Source organism: Nestor notabilis, unplaced genomic scaffold (assembly GCF_000696875.1).
Source record: "Nestor notabilis isolate BGI_N333 unplaced genomic scaffold, ASM69687v1 scaffold3869, whole genome shotgun sequence".
Classification (NCBI taxonomy): domain Eukaryota; kingdom Metazoa; phylum Chordata; class Aves; order Psittaciformes; family Psittacidae; genus Nestor; species Nestor notabilis.
In genome coordinates this window covers 16,255-22,141 of record NW_009944033.1, presented here as the reverse complement: position 1 = coordinate 22,141, position 5,887 = coordinate 16,255, and positions in this window count along the sequence as shown.

Here is a 5,887-nt window from a genome sequence, read left to right as displayed (position 1 = left end):
ACCGCTCTGACCACCACCAGCACCACTATGTCACCATGGAGGCATAGCACATCCCACCTCATGCCAGCTGCTGGCGTGCAGGATGTCACACCATCAGCATGCAGCTGTGCATTTGCTGTTTTACAGACTTTGGCTGGGTCATTAACAGAGGAACGAAATAAAAAAGCCAGGGCTCCAAATGGATCCCACAGGGATTCCCTGCAGCAATTAGCTTTATACTTGAAAACATATTTCCAATCTTTACTGCTTGCTCTCTGTATTTGAAATAATTTTCTACCCAATAAACCTTAGTAGCCCCCAAACATAATTTTAGTGATTCATTAATTAACGACAAGGTGACCTGATGGTTCAGAAGCTGAGCAAAACCCAATGCATATATTAGGCAGTGAGGCAGTATTTCTGAGATGCTTACCGGGCAGTGTGCAAGATGCAAGTGCTTTATATAGGACATTACCTAAGGCCTGGCTGGCCAGAGCGGAGGGCAGTCTGGGTTCTTGGTTGCTGACGGGCACCTTCTGCACCGGATAACTGTGCTGGAATTTGAGATGTACCCCTTTCTCCTGCAGAGCTCTTGCCTGGTTTTTAATCCTTCATAAAGAATAATTTGGGATATCTGTTAGGCTTAGGAAGGTCTCTCAACCTGAACACTCTCCCCCCACACCCTCCCCTCCTTAATATTCTTGGAGCCTCATAGTAGGGAGTTTCAGGGATTAGACGTGCGATATATCCCTTGAGCTGTTGTGCAGTCACCGTCTTCCCTTCACTTTGATTTACGTCCCCGTAGGTGCATTAACCAGCAGGACTAGCTGAAAAGCTCTGGTGACTCCTTACCCACAGCTCCCTTGGCAGTAACTCACGCTGGGGGGAAGCACAAACTTTGAAGTGCCTGGTTGCTTCTGTGGGTGCAAACCATTCTGTCAGAGCCTGTGAAGGGTCCTGGGCTGGGGAAGGCATCAGGTGGAGGGGGAATACGCACTTACTATGCCATTCGGAGCTGATGCACGCAAAGCTAGGCTCACCTGAGCACAGTTAACCCAGTCCCGGGTCCCTCTGGGACCTACTCCTGTCCAGCGTCTGCAGAGTACGAACAAGGATAGGGGGAGCGTTGCCAAGGAGGTTGGATCTGCTCCCTGTGGGGCTTTATCCAGGCAGGTCTGGAGCCCACTGCAGACTGGTGAAGAATGATGCACTGGTGAGATGCCTTCATCAGGCCTCAGCTGGCCACCTGCGAAATGGCCAGTGACCATGAGGGTAGGGACCCTGCTGGTTGCCACCATCATGGAGGCAACTGGAGCACCAATGCAGTGCCGCCTGGTCTTTGTGTGTGAGGTAAGTTTGTAATCTTCTACTTAACAAAAGATGGGAGGTTGCATTAAAGGCTGCTGCCTCTATCTGGGTTTTCAGCTATCATGGGCTCATCCTGCTTTATCTGTTGCATGTGAAATATCCCATGTAAAGCTATGCAAAGCTTCCATAATCCTTCCTAAAGCCACCCTGCCCTTCCATGTGAATATCGTGTTAGATTATATGCTTATTAAACTCACTCAACAGAAGTTTTACTTCCACCTGGGGGTGATAGTCTTGAAATGCCATTAAGGTAATAACTATATTACGTTGTCCTTCATCCAGATTTTGGGTGGCAATTGCTCACACCTGCTGCCAGCCTTTTAAGTAATAGCAGATGCAAGGGAAAGGTTGTGGAATAGCAGGTAGTGTGATCCCAGCTGGGTAATGTGCTGGGCATGGGAGTCCTGTGCTGGCTCCCTGGGGAAGTTTTGTCAGTGCTCATTGTCACTGTGCTAGTCCCGATCAAAGCACTCTTCCCTGGACACCCCAGAGCTCCTCCAGCTTCTCTGCTAGGACGGTCTGAAGAAAGGGGAGAAAGAATAGGACCGTGTGGAGGTGGGACCTGGGACACCTCTCTGGCACCCGCTCTCTGGTAGAGGACTCTCCATGTGAATCAGCACCTCTGCCTGGGGGTTGGATAATGGGTGGGAGGTTCCCTGTCATGCCCTCACACATCTGGGTTGTCCCCATACCGTGGAAATTGAGACGATGCCATTTAACACCTTCATAAAGCATAAAGTGCCTAAGTTCTGCTGGTAAACTGAATCATTAACTTCATGATACTCCATGCTCTGAGGAGGAGAAAGGGAAGGGAAATGAGACTTAGTATCTGTGGTATTGTCTGATCCAGGTCCCTCTGGTTTGCCCAGCCTTTGAAAAGCAGCTGGTTGGCCAAGCCCCTGGGCTGAAGGCAAGGAACAAAGCCATGGATGTCACTTTGCTCCTGGCTCCTCTGCTCAGATGGAAGGCTGAACTAACTTCAGTTATATCTATGAAGCTTACATGTTATTTAGGACTCACTCCTATCAATTCCATTTACATCATTGTGGGGAGAAAAGTTGCAATTTAAAATTTAGCAAAACTGTAGTAGGTGGTTATTTTAAGTCTAGTGAACTCTATATATCCTCCAGTCAGGAGTAAGCCCACTGCCTATCACTCATCACACCCCACTCTGCCACAGCCCTGCCGAGATGATCTGTTTATCTATAAGCCCCGTGAGCCTAGAACGTATTGCTTCCTGGGTTATAACCGGATTTAGCAGAAATGAAATCTTCCTCTCACTTCTTGGTATCAAGTAAGAGCAGAGTACAACCTGACATCCTGCTCCTAAGGGATTTGTAAGGCTAAAGACTCTGAAGACTTGTTGAGGTGTCTTGCTGGACCGCAATGGTCCTTTACTTCAGAGAGGAAATCAGTTAGATTTTGCATGAAATGGGATTACTCCGAGTGACTTCATTGCCAGCTCCTGCCAGAGCAGGAGGCATCTTCCCTCTGCTTTGGCACAGTAAGACACCATGGGGTCTGCTAGGCTGCTGGGTAGCTTGGAATGGGATAATACCTCTCCTTAACACACATGCAGGGGAGGAAGCTCTGGTGCTATGCAGAGGAGGTTGGGACTCCTGAACATTAAGAAGGAGCCCCAGGAGGACATGGCAACCCAACCTGGCTGTACTTTCAAAGATGTCTTGGAGCTGATATCAGAGTGTGGACATGATTCCAACCACTATGAAATCAGTATGGGTTGTTGTCTCCTTACTAGGAACTGGATCAGGAAATGAGACATTGGCTGGGGGTTTATTACCATCCTGGAGAGGGTAAACCAGGAGTGACAAGCCAGAAGAGTTCTTTATGGCTGCGGGATGAGCTAGCACTTCATTCCAGAGGTCAGTGTGAAATGCTACATGCCCATTAGCTGGTATGCGTATCTCTAGTCTGTAGCAGAAGAAAATGAGCTAGTAATTGATTCCCGGATGCAGGCGGCTGGATGGACACTGAGATCATTTAGAGTCAGTCGGGCCACCTTCCAGGTCCTCAAACCTCTCTAGCTCTGGTAGCTGTGCAGCAGGTAAGGATCTCCCTAAGCCCATCATCAAGGCCAGGTAAAATGGTGGCATGTGTCTCTAGGAACCTCTAAGTGGGCCCCTGAAAGACTTAGGGGCTTCATGCCTTTGCTAATGTGTCCTGCTGCCTCCAAGGCTGAACCACCAGCATAGAGGTAAACAAACGGACATGCCATGCTCCTGGCTCCAATGCTGGGCATCCCACCATCTGCCTTCAGCTTCCAACCTCTGTCAGAGAGCAAGCTGCTGGCAGATGTCTACCATCAGTCATGGGTGGGGAGTGATCGGCTGTGTTAGCATAGAACTGATGTAAATTTAAATCCTTCTTTTGCTCTCTCTGCTAGCAGCCCTGTATTTTCAGGAAGAAAGAGAATGGGAAACAACCTTTTTAATGAAGTAGAGCATTTAAATTCTCTTTATATTTGGTCCTATCTAGAGCTCTTTACCCAAATGAAGCAGAAAGCATTTACAGCTGTATTTTCCATCACACCAACCAAGGAATATATTCATTTGCAGTAACATGGCACTCAATGGAGTGGAAAATAAGCTCCCAAAATTGCTCTTGCTATGAAACGGTCTCAGTGACTAGGAAAAGCCCGTTTGGATTCCACTGACCAGTCACTTTGTTTATGATAATAATTAATTTGATCAAACACCTGAGCTGCGGCAGAGTAACACTTGACCCCAAGATAGCTCTGCTCAGGACCAGGCTCGGGGCTGCCTCCTCCACCGCAGCTCCTGCCGCTCCTGCTCTTGGCTTTGCCTGCCCAGGAGGCCTTGCTGAAAACCCCAGTGCCTCCAAGGGTGGCCATCAGTGGCACACAGATGCACGGCAGCTGATGTCCCCACATGTCCTGCTACACATCTGCCACACAGCCACAGGAGGGGACAATGCCAGCGCCATGGCAGGGCTGGCTCATGTGAGTGGCAGGCTACAAGCCGAGGAGATGTAAACGGGTTCCTCCTTCCCTCTGCAGCAACCCAAGGAGGACGTGAGCAGAGCATTAAGCAGGTACTGACCGAACACCAGTGGAGAGTTCTGCTAATTGCTTGTGATGTCTAGTCCAACTCCATCGGCACAAGCAACAATTGCTACTGAAAACGCAATGTGAGTGGCAGGCTACAAGCCGAGGAGATGTAAACGGGTTCCTCCTTCCCTCTGCAGCAACCCAAGGAGGACGTGAGCAGAGCATTAAGCAGGTACTGACCGAACACCAGTGGAGAGTTCTGCTAATTGCTTGTGATGTCTAGTCCAACTCCATCGGCACAAGCAACAATTGCTACTGAAAACGCAATTAATAATTAAGCACTGGATGCTGGCAGGGGTTGAATCCGCGGGGCCTGGCATCCCCCGCATCAGCACCTCCCTCTGCCTGCACAGGAGCAGGCAGCGCCAGGCAGGATGCAGCCTTTCACTGCCTGGATCAATACTGGGTAGGATGCAGATTCGTGCCTTGAAGAAATAACTTGCTGCTAGTGTTTCCACAGCGTGGATGATGGCTGCCTGCCGTCCGAAGCTTGTGCACCAGGATGGGAGCCCAGCAATGCCTGCCCAGCTGTGGGTACCTGTGCATCATCCCCAGTTAGCGTTGCAGGGGTGCTTCCCAACTCAATCAAACCCTGACAAGGATGTTCTGTGGGTGTTTTCCATTCTCGCTGTACAGAGCTTTGCTCAGCAGTGCTCCTCCGCAGTGTTGAAGACTTTGAGCGTGTCCCTGCCCAGGGCAGGCATAGCTGCTGCAGGGTGACCACGGTGGCTGGGCTGCTGGTGCCTTAATGATAATGCCGTGTCCCGGCAAAGGAGGGGATTCTTTCTGTTCCTGGGCAGCATGTCCCCCAGCTGGGGACACTAGCATGCAGTGGAGTGCCAGTCCTAGCTGGCAGCAAGTAGCCCCTTGATGCATTGAAATGTCTTGCTGAGATGTCCTCTGTGTTTACTGCAGTCTTGGGGACCTCCCTGTGTCCCCTCTCACAGGCTCAGCCAGCATTGCTTTTGCTTGCAGTTTTGGCTGCTGCTTTTGATGACTTACAGCCTTCTTCAAGCTGGATTTTATTTTTAATTACATTTTGCATCTAAAGATGGGCTGCTTTGATGGTTTGGTTTTGGCTTTGTTTGTTCGGGTTTTTCCTGCTTTTTTTTTTTTCCTTTTCCTTTTAAAGACCAATAGAGTTTAAGCTCCTTGAGAAATAGCTTCAGCTTTTAGGAAGGTGCAGAGCCTTTTCTCTGGGTAGCGAAGTGTTGATTTCTTACGCAGGCCTGAGTGATGGTGATTCCCTTATTAAACTGCACTTAGAGGCAGTGGCTGTCAGGCAGGGATGGAGAGCTTCTCCGATAAGTTGGAGCTATTCATTATTAAATTATCTTCATTCACTTGAACATCTCATTTTCATTGAATTAGATGAAAAGTGCTCAAAGGCAGCTGCTGCAGCTGCTCGGAGGCTGCCAGGAGCAGCGTGCAAATGTCACTGCTGGCCCCATC